Below are 19,712 nucleotides of genomic sequence, written 5' to 3' on the forward strand. Positions count from 1 at the left end.
AACTAAACTCCAAAAGCGATATCACTGAAGGACATTTATATCACTGAAAAAATATAGCACAATTTGCGATAAAAGCCACACAATATTTATTAAAAACGCTTTTTTTTAGCACAGCTTAAATCTACTGCCACGTTCTTCTGTGACTCTAGCGCCCATTTTTGTGTCATGAACAGGGGCGGCTTGTGCATAGGCACTGCGGAACTGCAGCACCCCCAATTTTTCTCTCTATATAAATATATTTATTAATTTATTTATATTTGCTTGTAATATTTAATTTTATCATCAACAATTCTATAACATTCTCTTATTTGGTATAAAAAATAATAATCCATCTTGTAGCACTTAGTAGGGGGTGAAGGACGCTAGCATCACTGTGTTTACCTCAGTGTCATATTGCTATGCGTCCATTGCACAGTTCCACTGTTGTTTATATGCATTTTGTGCCCACCAGTAGCACAGTGTTTGTAGTGCTCTCCGTCTCTTTAAATATTTGGACATTATAATTAAAGACATAACATTTGTTATTTTAAATAATTTTGAATTATATCAAATTGTATAATTTTATCGATAATAAACAATATTTTTTCATGTTTAATTTTTTAAAAAAATTTTACCATAATTTTGATATTTTATCCAAACAAATGTACACTGTACTTCACTGGTCATGAATGAGTGGGAAAACATCAATGTCAATAATAACATACTCAGTGAGACTTTTCTTATTCTTTGCATCTTCTTGCCATGTGAATTTGAAGTCCATATCCTCAGCAGAAATTTAGCAGGTACTTACCATTATTATTAGCATTGCTCTTTTCTCCAAATTTTCCAAAAACTTCTAAATATGTCTGGTAATCATTACATACTCTGCTATTTAGATCTCCAACAAACGAGGGTGTGGTGAAAGGAGTGTAGTAGATTTGGAGGATATGATGATTGGATGGGTGAATGGCAAGCAACAATAGGTTGCATATAGAGAGAGGTATTGAAAGATGTTGAATATGAAGAGCTAGTTCAAATGCGTAAAAATGATTGGGAGACTGGGAAGATTAGCTGATATGAAGCAAACAAGAGGGTTCATGGACAGTTCATCGTGAGGAAAAAATGATTGTGCAAACTATTCATTGTGGAAAAAATTTGCTGAAAATGTTATTCACTAGAAAATTGAAACGATTTGCATTGATACTGATATTTGAAAAGTAAATGCAGAGCAAGATAAATTTAACAAAATATAGATTATTTATGTATTTATATAAATATATAAATTTAGATTGTATATATATTTAGATTTTAATTAATTTTCATAATATTTTTATTCTTATACAGTGAAAGTAATATTTTATTGATCACTGAGTTTCCCAGTTGTCTGTTTTGTCTTAAAAACTTGTAATATTCTTTCTTACATAGATACTACAAGTTATATTGATGGAATATTAATATTCCATCAATATTTACAAAACTTGAACAGGGTAGTTTAGGGAGAAAGAGTACCATATTTAAGATTATTTATTCTGCAAACCGTTCACTATTTTTCTGTGCACTTAGACACCCATGCAGATGTGATATATATATAATATACATTTTATCTGAACTAATTCAGAAGATGAGGCATTTCAGTTATTGAACACAGATGTATTTTGAAAATGACTCCATTTTTCTTTCGTAGGAAAGATATGTTGTATATTGTTATCATTTAAGTGATAATTAAATACTTAAGGAATTGACAGCGTATACTAGAAATATAAATTAAATCAACTTTAATATATACTTTCCAATATTTCGGCAACGTCACGTTGCCATCTTCATGGGAACTTAAGATAAAGACACGTGCACACAAGTACTACATAACAGCAAATGAGAAATGAAGCGAGGAAGCTACCATTTTTTTAAAGTCCTGATGGTGCCCCCTGGTGGGCTATATTGGTAATTATTGGCCTTTGGGCTGAAGTTCTTCTGATGTATGTTTCCCAAATTTGGGGCAGTCTCATGCATCCAAATTTGTTGAGGTTTGGCATGTTCCTAAGGGCTGAGGCTGATTCAATGAATAGCCTTTCATATTTGAACTTGTTGCCGTGTATTACTGTGGCTTTTTTCCACCTTATTCTGTGGCGAGTATCCAGAACATGGTCTGCAAGCCCAGAGCAGCTCTAATGGTGAAATCGGATGTGGTCCTTGTGTTCTGAGATTCTGATATTTGCTGTCTTGCCTATATGGCCAAAGTAGGACAATTTACAGCTGCAAGGACCTGGTATACACCAGGTAGGTCTAGGGAAAGTTGTTGGTCTTTAGTGGAGCTTATAAGGGATCCCAATTTTCTATATGGTCTGTAACAAGAGGTCAAATCATGTTTTTTTAGGATTTTGTTGATTTTTTCCGAGGTGCCTTAGATGTAGGGAATGGTGATGGATTTAGAGTAATCTTTTTTGTGAAGGAGGGGGGAGGTGACTGGTTTTAATATTTTTTGGATTTTTTTTGGTTGGTAGCCATTGGTTGAGAAAGTGTTAAGGATGTGATTTAGTTCAGTGGTTAGGGCTTTGTCATTTGAACAGATTAGTTTAGCCCTGTTGAATAGTGTTCTTAACTCCATATTGTTGTGAGGGGGGGGGGGATTGTTGGTGAATGTATCTGCCTGTATGGGTGGGTTTTCTATAAACTGAGGAAACCAAGATTCCATCAGCTTGGCGGGTGACTAGTGTGTCTAGGAAGGGGAGGCTATTGTTTTCCTCTTTTTCCAGGGTGAACTTGATTCTAGGGTGTTGGTTATTTAAGTGTGTTCAGAAGAGGAGGAGTGTATCCGGGCCATGTGGCCAAATTGCGAACACATCATCAATGTAGCGAAGCCATATGGTAGTTTTTTGTGGGGCACAGTTTAAGGCTTCCTCTTCAAAAGTCTCCATAAAGAACTTGGCCAAGGGTGGGGAAAGTGGTAAACCCATGGCTGTCCCCTCTATCTGTTTGTAGAATTTTTCCTGCCAAACGAAATAGTCTGAGTTCATTGTGAACTGAAATAGGGCTGAGATATCGGGAGGAAATTTAACTTGGATTAGCTCTAAAGTTTCTTTGAGGGGGACATTTGTGAATAGGGAGGAGATCAAAACTGACCATTATGTTGGAGTGTAAGGTTTTGTATACTGGCTTTGAAGTGAGCCGACGTAAACAGAGCTATTTTAGAGCTAGAGAAAGAGCTTTCTAATACGTAAATCACGAACTTTGGTCAATTCTACATAGTGTCTCGTGCACTGCTGCAAATAAAGAATTCTAAAAAATACGTAGCCAACATATCAACAAGTTTGATAAATTAAAAAAGAACTCAATGTCCAAACTAAAACTACAAACTAACACTGTAGTTAACCTTTCTTCTGTTATCTTGAAGCCCGAAGCACTCGACATTCTGTCATGTGGTCACAACTTTGCCATTGCTCCTAGGAAATTACCCGCCCAGGAATTAATGATCCAGATTGAACGCAGGATTCACCACCTTCCAAACCACATCACCAACGATATCAGATTGGATGTAGCCTGTGTTCTCACAAAAGCAAGACCACCAAAAACCAATATATCCAATAGTGTATACAAGTCTCTACAGGAAATGAAGAAATAGTTATCACCAAAGCAGATAAGGGGAACGCCACTGTGGTACTCAATCATACTGACTACACAGGTAAGCTTAATGCTTTACTATTAGATCGAGTTACTTACCTCCCCACTGAATACAATCCCACCAACTCACAAACTAGAAAACTCCATAGGCTCCTTAAGAAGGTCACTTCTTGGCCTGTCGAGATTACTAACAGACTAAAACCATCATGTTGGAGGCTTAATGGATTTTTTTACAACACTTAAAAAGAATTAAAATAGAATTTAATACTTCCTATATTTCGTCCTAGTCAATAGGACATCTACGGGGATTACAAAAACAATTAATGTAACATGCACACAAATATCATACAATACTAAGCCCAACCATGTGGGTGACACTCAAGTCCTATCTAGGTGGAGCGCCTTCTAAGGGCGGTAGTAGGTGGCCTGGAATGTAAGGTGGAACCTCTGGTGATGAGTGTTTCCCAAATCTTCGGAAGCTTAATGCAACCGTATTTATTAAGATTTAGTTGGTTTCTGAGAGCTGCTGCTGCTTCTAAGAAAAGTCTCTCTTTCTTGAATTTGCTGTGGTGGAGCATGGTGGTTTTCTTCCGTGATAACCCTGTGGGTGGTGTCCAAAACATGGTCAGCCAAGCCTGAATGGCCATAGTTGTGTTTACAGATGTAAGACTTGTGTTCCTCCAGGCAAACCAACCAAATCTTAATAAATACGGCTGCATTAAGCTTCCGAAGATTTGGGAAAGACTCATCACCAGAGGTCCCACCTTACATTCCAGGCCACCTACCACCGCCCTTAGAGGGCACTCCACCTAGATAGGACTTTAGTGTCACCCATGTGGTTGGGTGACACTAATATTGTATTGTATGATATTTGTGTGCATGTTACATTAATTGTTTTTGTAATCCCCGTAGATGTGCTAGTGATTAGTGAAATATAGGAAGTATTAAATTCTATTTTAATTCTTTTTGAATGTTGTAAAAAATCCATTAAGCCTCCAACATGATGTCCTCACAGCACTTAAGCCTCTACACACGAAGACTAAAATCATATAACCCTAGACCCCCCCCCCCTCTGTACATATGGGCTCCCAATAATACATAAAGAAAATGTGCCATTACATCCCATAGTGGATGGCATTGATTCCCCCCACTTACAAACTAGATACTGGCAACACACCATCACACATAAAAAAACTCAACCCACTTCAAAGCCAGTATAGAAAATCTTACGCTCCAACACAATGACATATTGTCAATTTAAAATAGAAATTTTAAATTTTATATTTAGTCTTCTTTACTATATATATATATATATATATATGTAGAAAGTATTTTTACATATATATTTGGGAAAGAGAAAAGCATGCATTTATATATATATATATAAATGCATGCTCTCAAAGTGAAATACGTATTTAATTTCTTCTCTTGTGAACCATTCCAAAATAAAGTGTAATCAGAAATATCATGTCTTTAACAACCGACTAGATAGCATACCTTCTCCCACCAGTGAGCTGTGAATTCAAAACTTGTGATGGGCGTTGATCTTTGGAACTATTTTGTATTTAGAACTATTCTATCTATAAATAGTTAGAATAGTTAATAGGAATATGTTAATAGTTAACTATAAATATTAGTTGGAAATAACTATTATGCCTAAATATTCTTAAATATGGTGCTCCCCTAACCACCGTATCCCAGTTTTGTAAAAATTAACATTCCATCTACAGAGCCTGTAGTAAGAAATAATATTAATAACTTTATACGGAAGAAAAAATTTCAGAATGTTAAATATAATTGAAATAATAAATAACACATAATATATTCTTTTTTTTTTTTTTTTTTTTCATATATGGGAATGACATGACAATGGGATTTCACATTTTCTTGCAAAGAATTTTTTTCTCGCAATGAATTTCTCACGATTTATTTTCCCACAATAAATAGTCTCTGCAATTAATTGTCGGTCATGAATTATCCGGACACAGAACAAGAGTAGAAGTTACAGAGAGAGTGTGAGTGCCATAGGAATGTTAGAAGGGAAGAGAGAGAGAGAGAAAGAGGGGGGGGGGATGTAGGTGATCAAGGAAGGAATGGAGCAGTTAGAGATGTAATTTTCCCATAATGATTTACTATGTGCAAAATAGAATGGCAGGAGAGTACTTGTTTGGAGGAATGTTAGATAGTGTGACTATGGCAATTAAGCTAAGCGAAAGTATGGATGAGATGATTGTGATGGTTGATATGAATGACCTGATAGGTAGTGTGAGAGGCAGGACAGTGAGCATGTTACCCAGGTTTGATACTGCAGAGTTGAGAAGAAGAACAATAATGAATGGCATAATAGCAAGAATATGTTGAAAGAGAGACTTGGATTATGGTGATACCTGGAGTGCATTTGAAGTTGTATGCAAAAGATGGATTGCATTTGAAAGGACATGTATCTGGAGAGAATGTTGTTTTCTGGGATGGAACACCCAGTAAAGCGTAAAAGGGAACACGTGCTTTTAGTATGGGAAACTACAGTTGTCAGTGTTATAGGTAGCAAGGTGTGGCCTCTTTTGGATATAGTCACTTTGGAGAGGGGATGGTGGAGAGTCCTGAAATCTGAAAGAAATAATAATAGGAATAGAAACACTGACAATGCAGTGATGTTTCTTTATATAAATGCTAGCAGTATCAGGAACAAAGGAGATAAATTAGTAGCCTGAGCTTGCTTTTCAGGATCATTGGAGTCAGTGACACATGGTTGACATAATTGTGATGTGTCCATGATATGCTAATGATATATTCATTATATACATATATCATTAGTATATCATGATGATATACTAATGGTTTGGAGAGAGCATATGGTGTGAGATGAAAGTGAACAGGACAGGATATTTAGTGAGATGTTGCTATAAGCCAGGGAACACAGAGGATGAAGAGCAGGAGATTTTGTAGTTCAGTTTTGTAGTCAGTTCAATTTTGTAAGTGGAAAATGAGTGATCATTATGGAAGATTTTAACTATAGTAGCATAAGTTGTGAAGAGGAAACAGCATTTAGTAGTGATGGAATGGAATTTCTGAAATTCTTGAGGAACACATGGAAACACATAATAGAAGGAATATGAGGTTAAGAATTTTGGATTTGGTCAATAACATTAGAGGATCTGATTGCAATTATGATATTTCTGCAACCAGATCCATATAGTCTTGACTTTGGGAGATTAATTGACATGCAGAAATATCTCGGAGAATGGAATTTCTGTGGAATTATAAGATAACTGATTATAATAATCTAAAAAATCAGCTTGGAGTAGTTTTGTGGATGGAAGAATGGAAGGCCAGTACATGGGAACTAATAAATAATTATTTGTTAGCAGCAATGGCAAGTTGTATACCTTGAGTGTAAAAGAGAACACAATTTGGCTTAATTTGTGGTCCATTTTACACTAAATTGTGTAAAATGGACCACAAATGAAGCCAAATTGTGTTCTCGTTTTTAACATGATATTGCCATTTATGCCATCTGTTCACGCCTCTAATCTTTCTCAGGACTCTCATATCTGCGGTTTCTAAGTATATATAAATATATACTTATATAAATAATATATATATTTTTTTATTATTTATATTTATATATATATATATATATATATATATTTATATACTTATATAAATAATATATACTATATAAATATATATTTAAATGTAAGTTAATACATTTCATCCTGGAAATGTATTAACATACATTTCCAGGATGAAATACCCAAAGAGCAGACAATGCCCTATAATCTTTTCTCATATTCAAGATTAGCCCTGAGATCCAAGAAAAGACAAAGGGCATTGTCTGCTCTTTGGGTATTTCATCCTGGAAATGTATTAACATACATTTAAGTATATATTTATATAGTATATATTATTTATATAAGTATATAAATATATATATATATATATAAATATAAATATAAATTATAAAAATATATATATATATATATTATTTATATAAGTATATATTTATATATACTTAGAAACCGCAGATACGAGAGTCCTGAGAAAGATTAGAGGCGTGAACAGATGGCATCAATGGCAATATCATATTAAAAACGAGAACACAATTTGGCTGAAATTTGGTGAAAAAATGACATTGCTAGATGAAAATGGAAGTACAGCAACTAATGAAGAATAGCATTATTTAATTATCACTTTATTCGGGTATATCATCTTGGAAATATAGGTTTTGTAACTAGGGAGAGGGGGTGCTGAAGGTTTAGATGTGCATGAAGAGAGTGTGTTTCAAATGCTAAATACTCTGGATATCAATAAAGCAGTGAGAATGGATGGATGGGATTTTGTCATGTGTGTGTGTTCTTTCAAAACACATGGCAAAATCCCATCCATGTGTTTTGAAAGAACAGGCTAAAGAACTTGCAGTTCCATTGACTTGGCTTTTCACTGAGAGTCTAGCTATGGGAAAAATTAGTGAGAGACTGTAGGAGTGGCTCACAAGCCGCATGCAGCTCTTCATGATCTAAAAGGAAAAAAGAAACAAAAAGAGAATAGGAGACAACAAAAAAGAGGAACAAAATAAAAAAAAAAAAAAAAAAAGAGAGAGAGTGAAACAGGGTTAATAAAAATTACTGCAATAAAAAAAAGTTTAATTCGGAACACATTAAATGAAGTTTGCTTTGAACAATTAGAATAATTTTAAAGTCAAAACACAATAATTTTAGTTACTTATTTACTAATAGAGGCCTTCCTTGTATTCATTTTCTCCTTACAAGCTCGTTACAACCTTGCCATGTACACACTCACTCCCATACCATCGCATTGGTCAATGATTGTGACTCTTTTAAATCTTACCGGAATTATTTTGGCTCCAAAAGGATGCGTAGTTGGCTTTCCCTGGTATATATCATTGAGCAGACAAAGGTGATGTTATCTGTGCAGGTCAGCATAATTTGGTAAGTGATACTGTTGTTTTAGTTTTCCGATTGTGTTTTATAATTAAGTTACAAGAACAGCTGATGAGGGAATGGCATATACTACCATTTTGCATGTGTGTGTGTGGGGGGGGGGTTACTAAAGCCTTTGACAGGAGTTCCACATAATAAGCAGATGCTTAATATATAGTGTGTGGGTTTAGATTTAGACATCAGAGTTAGTGATTTGGATTGGGAACTGGCTGTCTCTGAACGATATTAGGAAGTTGTGTACAAGGGAGTGGTATCAAGAAAGCAAAAGGTGACAATTGGGGGGGTTCTACAGAGTTTGGTATAAGACCTGTATATCAGTGGATTGCTGGGGGATATTTAGTATGCAGATGATATAAAGTTGGGATGAGGTTATTAATAATAGTGTGGGTTTGGTAGCCCTTCATTAGCTGGACAGATGGGAAAATGAATTCGATGTCAGTTTAATTCGACTAAATGTAAGGTCTTGAAGTTTGGGACTCATAATAGGAGGCTGCTTATACTCTGGTGGTGAAACTGTACCAGAGAAGTGGAGGAGGCAAGGGGTGATGATTGATAGAAACTGGAAGTATAGGGGATATATTGCAAAGGTGGTGAAGGTACCCCATAGGATTGCTGCAATGCTGAGAATGATGCTGACCAGCAGAGATAGAAGAGTGGTGATTCCATTGTATGAAACCTTAATTGAGGGCCATTGCCAGATTACATCGTGTCCTGAGGCAAGCAAACAAATATTGCACCTGATGGATTATAAGATAAAAATATAAGAAAATCTTCAATTATTATTTTGTTTTTATTACAAGAGAAACATTAATGCAAAACGATTACATAATGATATTAATTAAATGTTTGCTCTATGGGGATATAGCAGAATAAAACTGTTTATTGTGCTCTTCTAAATTTAAATTATAAGCTATGTCAGCCTCTATTGATATAGTTGCTAGACCAACCATTCTTTCTTGGGTCATTGCTGTTCGCAAATAATTTTTAATCGGTTTAAGCTTGGAAAAACTTCTTTCCACGCTTGCTATGCTGACAATCACTAACAATTCCTGTTAGGGTGGTGACACCGCCTACCGCAATATGGCTGAACGAGTGCCCTTATTAAACCATGCCATGAGACAGACTGCCTCTATGCTACACCTTGTCAATGGTACTGCCTTGATCATACCGCATCTAGATTATTGTACTCAGATTGTCAGTGAGATTTGAAGGGGATAAATTAAACTTGGAGAAGGTGCAGAAGTGAATAACAAATTATATCAGAATTATGTAGTGTCAGTTATCGTGATTGGCTGAGGGCACGTGGACTGCAAAGTTTAGTAGATACAAGAAGGAGAGGTGATATAATTGAGACATTCAAATTGTTGAGAGGTAGTTACAGGGTTGACACTATAGAGTTCTTTTTTATGGCAGAACAAAGGACAAGGGACCATCCCTGAAAGTTATGAATAGAAGTGGTGAACAAGAGGATGAGGAATGGCTTTTGTAAATGGAGGGTGATTGGATTATGGAAAGCATTGCCTAATAGGGTAACAAGAGCATGAACAGTGAATGAGTTTGAGGAGTGATATGATTGACTCTGTTGTCTAGGAAGGGCCTCCCACAAAGAGCTTTTTGACTCCATGGAAAATAAAGTCAGGAGCCGTTCTTTTTTTTTTCCCTTTTTTTTCCCCTTCATTAATCATTTGGTTTGATGTGCACATTATTTATTTCTATTAACAGAAGATTCTTACTTATGTGGGATGGAGATTAAAGAATCAAAAAGTTAACAAATGACACACTGCTTGTATTTGTCCAGAAATGAATGCAGTATTAATAATTTTTCTACTAAAAGTGCAGAAAAGGGAAGAGATTAGTTTCAACATCATTTGCCTACTTGATATCAAATAGTATTTATTTATTTATCACATAATGCTTTTGTCCTCTTTTGAAATAAGATTCTTAGGCCATTTAAGAGTGTTTTGGTTAATTGCAGGGAGAAAAAAAATTAAAAGGTTAATTATTATGAATATGCCTAATCCTAAATTTTGAGGATAAAAAATTAAAACAATGTACATGTCGCATTTTGTTTTTTCTGCAAGTCTTTACAATTTTAACTTTCAATTTTATAGAATCATCATAGCTTTTTATGATAATTCTATTTCCAAACCCTTTAGCATTACTTCTAAAGTTCTACAGTCTAAGATTTGGTTCCCAGATGGCAATCCATTCTGATTACATGCGTACATTGATGAAATGCATAAATGTAATTAAAGAAGGAAATTTTATTTATCTACTAATTACATTTATGCATTTCATCAAAACATATGTCCAGGTCAGTTATGATTAGGGATCCCAGATACATTGGAAAAAAATACAGGACACTTATGACTGAGGGTGAAAGTTTAGTTTGTGCATCCATCACATATGCCAGTCCTACAAAATGATTCTAACTTTCCAAGTGTGTGTGTGGCAAGGTTTACTATGCACAACATGGCCCCTCCCCACAATGTCAGCAGTAATATACACTCATGTTCATAGAAACCGTATCACTTTCTGTAACTATGTTTTTTTGGTAATTAAATTTGAATGCCTATTTGAAAAGGAATAATAACACAATAATTGTCACAAATAATGAAGAAGGTAATATAACATTTTTATTTTTGATTAAGATTTGGCTCTTTTTAGTGCAAAATGTGACGTAATTAACAACAAACTTGACAAATTTGCAAATATTTCAAAATGGAGTGGGGCAGTGCTATTTTCAGAGTAAAACAAGTATTTTTAGTTCATCTACACAGTTTACTAACATTCAAAGCTAAAATTTCACTTTTTGCTGTTTTGTATGCTTTGTGGATCCTCCTCTTGCCTTTATTACAGCTTGGCATCAGCAGGGCAATGACAAAATCAATTTCCTGATTGATGCTGCAACTGTCAATTCATGGTTCCATACCCTTATAATGACTTCTTGGAGCATCCAAAGTGTTTTGGCTTCTTGTGTATTTCAGTCTCCATTTCTTACCACAAATTCCCAATGGCGGTTGAGATCTGGGCTGTTTCATGGCCACAGTAGTCACTGAAGCAAGTATTCATTAGCCATTTATTAACCTGCAATAAAAATTAAAACTTTTTTAAGTACTAAACTCAATTCGTATGGTACATTTTATGGTTATAATATCTTTACTTACACTTTTTGTCCTATGACAAGTAGCAGAGTCTCTAATAGTAGGCAGCAATTCTAAAACATTCTGGTACGTGTACATTCACTGAACCTTTTGTGAAAAGCAAGCAACCAACACCATGATATGACTTGCAGCCTCAGATCATGTGATTGGCTGAGAATTTAACTATTGACACTGGACAGTCGGAGTTGAATTTTTTCCCCTGATTATCTGCGAACTGTCTGTCTGCTGTCGGCACCCTGCAGACTTTCTCACAACAGAAAAAAAATTACTCTTTTCCACTGATCAGGGCCCATTTGGCATGCTGTTTGCACCAATTTAATTGAGCCGATCTCATTTTTTTGGTTAACAAGAGCTTCTTTTTAGGGCTCCTGACTATCTGTTTTTATTGGATGAGTTTTCTCCTGAGAGTTACAGAGCTTGCCACAATTACCATTTGTTCTTCCTAGTCCTGTTTCAGTTTTTAAGGCAATGCATGCTGATTTTTGAGGTAGAGCCACTTTAGAACTCAATCTTGCCATGGTGTAGACAGCAGCTTTCTATCTGTTCCCTTATGGATATAAGTGTCATATCCATCCCCATTTGTTCTAATTTGAGTAACAGTTTTCCATAGCTCTAGGGAGTCTTGGTGCTCTGATGCAAATTTAAGTTGAGCACCCACCCCTTATTTTTTTTTAAATGTTAAAATTTAAAGGTTAAAAACTCAAAACACATATTTTTATGTAAAATTGTACACTTTGAAAAATACATATTAATACAGCAAAAATTGCAAAACATAAAAATGCACATAGACTACAATTACAGATACATAAGCTGCTGATTACTGGCTATGAGCTATTATAACTACAGATGTACAAACTAGAAAAATTGCACAATGATAAGAATAGTTTAATTTTTTAATGGGAAAAGCAATGTATGGAAAAAATGAAATGATTTAAAAGTTTACTTTATTTGATTTTATGGAAGCAAATTTATCCAAAACTTCACTTGTTTCTAGTTTCTCTCAGATATCATTGTGATCTCACAGATATTGTGATTTATTGACAGTCCTACCAGTCTTTCCAGTGAAATACTAGATCTTAGATATGTTCTAATTAGTCTGTCATGAAAATGATCATTCGCCACTTGCTACTGAAACTGGAAGTGTTAAAAATATTCAAAGCAAAATTTTTAAATTAATAAAGATGGTACCTAAATCATTTCCATATATATATATATATATATATATATATATATATATATCATCATCATGCGTATCAAGGATTTGGGCCTGGCATGGCCTGTTCCGGCCTTAGAAGTCATCGTTTAAGAGGACGTCCTGGTTTTCCTTTTTCCTAATGGCTTGTACTTTAAGGCTTGTTTTGGTAATCTTTCTATTTTCATTCTTTGAATGTGTTCCATCCATTTGTTTATATTTTTAAAAATTTTTCTATTACTGGTTCTTGGTTTAATTCTTTCATAATTTCTTCATTTCTTTTGTGATCAAATAGGGTATACTTTGGTTTTTCTCATAAACTTCATTTCTGCTGTTGTTAATCTTTGTTTGTCTTTTTGTTTTATTGTCCAGATTTCGCTTCCATACATTAAGACTGGTAGGGTTAATGTATTGTATACTTTTAGCCTGGTTTGTTTTTGAACTAGGTTTGGTTTAAATATAGAGTTAATTACACCTGTTATTTTTAAATATTTTGCAATTTTTACGTTTATATCTTTTCCATTTTCATATGTGATTATACATCCTAGGTAGTTAAATGAATTCACCTGTTCTAAGATCTTGTCCTTTAAAGGCCATAGTTTTTGATTTTTCTGTTGATATTATCATACCGTAATCTTTGGATATCTCGTTTAGATCTAAAATAGCTTTCTGTAAGTTATCTTCAGAATTTGTAATTATTATTTGGTCGTCGGAAAAGAGGAGAGTGTTTAAGTTCACTGTAGGAGAAAGTTTAATTCCTTGATGTAGATTTTTATTCCATTTTATTATTATTTCATTTAAGTAGATATTAAAAAGAGCTCTGAGAGGGGACATCCCTGTCGGACCCCTTGGTTTATCTCTCTCGTATATGATAGCTCGCGATTTAATCTTATTTGTATTTGATTATTTTCATATATACTTGTGATAGCTTTTAGGATATTATTTGGTATTTGTCTTTCTTTTAATATGTTAAATAATATGTTTCTTTTAACTTTGTCAAATGCTTTTTCAAAGTCAATAAATGCAATATGTGTTTCTAAATTATATTCTCTTCTTTTCTCTATTATTAATTTTAGGCAAAAGGCCGGGTCTATTCATGATTGTCCTTTTCTAAATCCATTCTGTACTTCTAGAATAAAGTTGTCAGAATATTTCATTAGTTTGTTATTTAAGATTCTGCTATATATTTTGTAACAGGAATTTAGTATACTGATACCTCTATAGTTTTTAGGGTCATCTCTATTACCTTTTTTAAAGATAGGAATTACAATTGCTTTTTTCCATTCTATTGAGGAGGGGGGGAATACCAGTTGAGTAAATTTTATTTAAAAATAATAAGAGTCTTTCTTTGAATCTTGTTCCTGCGTATTTATATAGTTCTGAACCTAGCTTATCTTCTCCAGGTGATTTTCCGTTTCTTGTTTCTTTCAGGCTGATTTCTAATTCTTCTTCAGTTATTTCCTTTTCATTTTTGTTAATTGTTTGCGAGTTGTCTTTTTTAAAATATTTGTTTGTCCACAGTTCTGTGTAGTAATTTAGAAATTCTTCTAATTTCAATTCAGTGTTTAATTTTGTTTTCTTTGGTATCTGCAATTAAGTGTTTCAAAATCTTATATACATTGGGTTTTATTTTACATAAATCATGTTCTAAATTAGAAACAAATTTATTCCATGATTCTATGTCTTTTTCTGACTACTCTTTTAGCTATGGCTTTTTTTCTTTTATATTCTATTTCATCTTCTAATCTTTTACTGCTTAACCATTTGTGATATGCTTCTTTTTTCTTTTTGATTATTTCTTTGATTCTATCATCCCAGATCTTCAGTTATTTTTTTTTTATTGAATTTTTTGGTCTTTCCTAAGCTTTCATTTGCTGCTGCATTTAGTATCGTTTTTATATTAAGCCATTCTATTTCTTTATTTTGTTTTATTTTATCTAGATATTGGTTAATTCTTTGTTCATATAGCCATTGTACATTTGTGTCATTCAATAGTCTAGTTTTATAAACAAATGTTTCAATTTTTCTTTCTGTTCTTGTTACTTGTAACCATTTAGGTGGTAATCTTAATTTTATTTTAACATGGAAGTGGTCACTGGTTATTTCATATCCTCTGTGAACTCTAACATCTAGTGAAAATTTTGATGTCTTTTCATTTAATATGAAGTAATCTAATATTGATTTCCATCCTCTTGCTGCCCAAGTATATTTATGCAGGTCTTTATGTTTATAGAAAGAATTCATTATTTTTAGGTTATTATAAAATACAAAGTCAATCAATTTTTTACCATTTCTGTTTAGCATGTGTTCTCCATGTATTCCTATATTATTATTAATTTTCGTGTTTCCAATTCTTGCATTTAAGTCTCTTGCTAAAATTATGTAATCATTTTTATTTATTTTATTATATATGTTTTGTAGCTGATTATAAAAATCAATATTATCCTGTTCTCTTCCTTCTTCTGGGGCATATAAACCAATTATTGTTAAATAGCCTCTATCTATTTTTATTCTAGCTTCTATTATTCTTTCATTCCATAATTTATAATGTTTTAACTGTTTTAAAAGGGAGTTATGAATCCAAATCATGACTCCTGCTTGTGCTCTTTGGTCTCTGTCAACTCCACTGTATATCACATAAAAATTTTCAGTTCTCATAGTTCCTTTTAATTTCTTTTTCATTTCAGTGATTACTGCTATTTTAAAATTTCTTTCATTTAATAACTGGTCTAATTCTATTTCTTTATATGTTATTCCTCTTGCATTCCAGTTTGCTATGTGTATTATATTTTGTCGTTTCCATTTTTGTTTTACCTTTTCCATTCCAGGGTCGTTTCCCATAGATTCAATCCGATTATCTTTTTCTGTCAGCTTACAAGTAGGATTATGTTCTCCATGTCAGGGGATTACCTGATGATGGAATAGTTCAGTGGTAGGGCTGCTACCTTAAGACTTCTGAACTAGCCTTCTTTCGAATTTAAACCCATAGGAGGAATAGGGTATATTGAATGGGAAAGAGTAGATCATAGAAGAATTATAGTAAGGTTTATAGAGAGGGCATAGTTGTAAGGCCAGAAATGAAAAGACCCCATGGCCCTCAAGTACTCTAATAGCATAAGGGTCATAAAATAAGAAGAGTTGGCTGATAATCCTTATATAGGAAAGATTAAAGTAAGTGGATCTTCCTCAAAGTAGAAGGAGAGGATAGATCCAGTTAGAGGTCCATGGGAGTGCCACTTCCCTTATAATCAAGATGATGGCCCTGTTGGTCCACGAGTCCTTATTCAGTATATTTGGACCACCCCACCATATATATATATACACGCGCGCATGCGCATGCACACATGGTGGGCTCCCCTATCCGCCACCCAGGGTCCCCCGAGAGTCTATATATATCCTGTCTATATATCCTACATCTCCCGAGTATATATGTGTGTATATATATATATATATTGCAATATCTTCAGTGGGTCTAAGCTGTAACTATCCTGTATGATGTCCTTTAGAATGTGTATTTCATTGTATAATTCATTGACATAAATATCCTTTTCTTCACCATCAGTCAGTGCAATTTCTAAATCATCACAGTGTTTTCTTAAAGTGTCTTCATCCATATTAGAAATTTGGGCAAGAATTAATAATAGTGTCCACAATTGGAAGAAAAAAATCTAACTTTAAAGTTAGATTCCAGATCAACTGGTGCTTTGTCTGAACATTCATAACAGAACAGTCTTTTCTTATGTCTGCATAATATACTGCTTTTGAACTCAGGAGAAATTTCTAACTCTAATGCTAGCTCTTTTGCTGATTCAAGTATAACATTAAAATTTTCATCTGATCTGAATTCTTCAGTAATTAGCAAATAGACATGGACGGCTATCTCTGATTGGCTACCAGTGGAGATTCAACTGCCCACTCAGTCTCCAAAAAAAACATAGATAGGGTTTAAAGGCCTGGCCTACTCCATATAAAGGAAATAGATGGCTGAAAAGGGTGAGTCATGATGAGAGTGGCATGAGGTAGTAGACCAGTTTTGGTGATATTATTACCTCCTCTTTTGCCTAGCGTGTGCATGTATGACTGATGAAAAAAGATTACAATTTATGAGATCTGGATTGACTGTGGTGACCGTTGAAGTGTTAGCACCATTTTTACTTGGGATAGTGATTTTTATCTTTAGGCACCCACCATTTTTCTTTTCAGAGGTGTTTCGTGATTCTTGCACTGCGCTGGCTACTACCAATTTGAAACCTTCATTCTCCCCTCTGCACAAAAAGTATGTCATATGGCCGCATAGGTCTCACCTGCTACAAGGAGAAGTGGTGGATTCTCGATTTATTAGGGAGGTTGTAAGTAGGATTGGAGGCCAAGTGAGGTCACGGCAATCTCTCCCCTATGGTAAGCATTTTATTTTTTGGTATATAGAATTTTAGCTTTTAGGTCTAGATATGGAGAACTTTCCTTTCAAGGACCTAGACCTTCAACAACTTCTATTAGTGTTCCGAAAAGTTGGAATAATACTTAACACCAAATGGCCTGGCAGAATACAGCTCCACAAGATACCGACAGCTGAAACAGAGCAATGCAACCCCTCTGACTCTCTCCCCCCTTGCACTTATCAAGACAACGTCTCAACAGCTGACGCCCAGATCTTGGAAGACCCTGACGATTACCAGGTAGTCAGCAGGAAAAAGCGACGGAAGGAGGCTCCAGCTGTAAAGTAGAGCTTGAAGCACAAATGAACACAGCGGTACAAACCAAAGAATGAGTCCCACCGGTAATTCTAAGAGCTAAAGAATAATGGTCGACAGTTGCGGAGGTTATGAATAACTCCAAGATTAAGTTTACATTGGCTAAAAACTCCATTGAAGGAGTCTGCATTCAGCCCGAAGGGGCAAGACTACCGTTGGCTTATTAAACTCATGGGCGAACTGGAAATCCCATATAATACCTTTCAACTAGAGAGCGAGAAAAACCTAAGTTGTTATCAGAGGGCTAGTGGAAACAATAACATCAGAAAAGATAGCTGCTCACCTAAAGTAACAAGGCCTAGAGCCTATAAGAGTCTTGCGTATGTATCGATCAGACAAACATCCCATTCCATTGGTTCTAGTGGAAATCAGCAAGGATCAGAGAGAGAGAGATCTACGATTTAAAGACTTTTTTTTAATCTCATGATAAAAACTGAACCACTCAGAAGGAAAACGTCTGCAGGACAATGTCAATGCTACCAGAAATATGGGCACGCACAGAAGCTTTGTAGAGCGAAGTACAGATGCGTGAAGCGTGGGGACAAGCATCCTTCTCATACATGTTCCAAACCACGTACTACTCCTGCTAAGTGCGCAAACTGTGGTGGCCCACACCCAACTACAAAGGCTGCAATTTCCACCCAGCTAACCTGTCAAAAAAGAGAGAGCAGGAACCCGACCACCTCAGAAGCATGCAATGCATCCTGCAGCGGAAAACCCTTTGCCGTCATCAACACACAGCTTGTACGCCACAGCAGTTGCCTTGCATACAAAACTGGCAGAACCTGCACTAGGCAGTCAAAAACTCTACTGCTATTCTAACTGCTCCCTTAGGAGAGATGCTAACTGTATTTTAGCAAAACCAACCCCAACCAGAGTGAAACAAACAGGTTTCTGAAAAATACCCAAGTCATGTTCTCAATGCTTAATAATGGATAATCAGGTTATCCTAAATAACTCCATACAGATTGCATTCTGGAATGCTAATGGTCTCAGTAACAAACTTCTTGAGCTACAAGAATTTTCAGACCACTTCAGAATCAGTATCATCTTAATGAGACATATCTTCAGCCCTGCAACAACCCGAAACTCAGGTATTATTCACTTGCTCAGAAATGACACTCAATGCCAGAGGAGGCAGCACAGTTATTTTTGGTAAGAAAGACATCTGATACAATGAGATTAAGAAGACCACAACCACAAATCTGGAAGAAACTGGAATTGAAATCCATACTAACAATGCAGATAGCCTAAAGCTATACACAGTTTACAATCCTCCTGGCAAACCTTTCCTCACTTCCGATCTCTCTCAGTTACTAGATACTAATGAACCAACAGTTGTGGTGGGAGATCTGAACTCAAAGCATTCCTTATGGAAAAGTTTTAATAATAATGGGATGACTCTCTACAGCTTCACTATGCTAAGAAACATCGTCCTTGCAGGTCTAGTTGAACCAACGCACTGTGGACTGCAAGGCAGACCTGATGTGTTGGATATAGCCATATTCAAGAACATCTCGCATCAATTTCGATTACAGGTGATTAATGATCTTAGTTCTGACCACAACCTGGTACTACTAAGCCTAGGTGGGGATGCAGAACTCATCCCCAGTCAGACCTGTACAAATTTCACAAAGTTCAATATTGCTCTCCACATTCTTATAAGCTCCGTTCCGACTATCTCTTCCCCTGAAGAAATAGATACAGTGGTCAGTAATCTAGAAAGTACAATGCATGATGGCTTAGCAGCAGCCTCCACCATTACTACCCCAACTCAAGCCAACCTGCTTCCAATCCAAATAAAATCAGAATCAGATGCCGTTATCACAAAACATTATCCCCCCATGATCAACAAGAGCTAAATAGGACAACAAATTTAGTTTGCAATGTGCTCAAAGATCATAGGAACCAGCAACCAGCAGTGGGAAAGAAAGCTGCGTGCCCTAAAAGCCGAGGATAACTCGCTCTGGAAAATGGCTAAAGCCTTCCGGATTGCTCCAACATACAGCCAGTTCACGGAGAAAGAGGCATGGGTTACAGAGATGAT

The 19,712-nt window shown here is 35.2% G+C and overlaps 1 protein-coding gene across 5 annotated transcripts in view; it reads left to right on the forward strand.

Moving 5' to 3' along the window:
* Positions 1 to 19,712, forward strand: part of LOC150109983 (uncharacterized) — an 80,024-nt gene that overhangs the window by 35,827 nt on the left and 24,485 nt on the right. For 2 of the 5 annotated variants that reach the window (XM_090397469.1, XM_090397489.1), the window contains exons 3-4: positions 8,367 to 8,546; positions 17,118 to 17,312. The exons of 1 other annotated variant lie outside the window; for it this stretch is intronic. The gene's annotated coding sequence lies outside the window, so the exon portion shown is untranslated. The remainder of the gene's footprint in view (positions 1 to 8,366; positions 8,547 to 17,117; positions 17,313 to 19,712) is intronic. 2 more of the 5 variants (XM_090397479.1, XM_090397498.1) reach the window with 2 other exon arrangements.

The sequence above is a fragment of the Typopeltis vanoorti genome, chromosome 1 (genome assembly GCF_054136105.1).
Source record: "Typopeltis vanoorti isolate ZY-2024b chromosome 1, IOZ_Tvanoo_1.0, whole genome shotgun sequence".
NCBI lineage: Eukaryota > Metazoa > Arthropoda > Arachnida > Uropygi > Thelyphonidae > Typopeltis > Typopeltis vanoorti.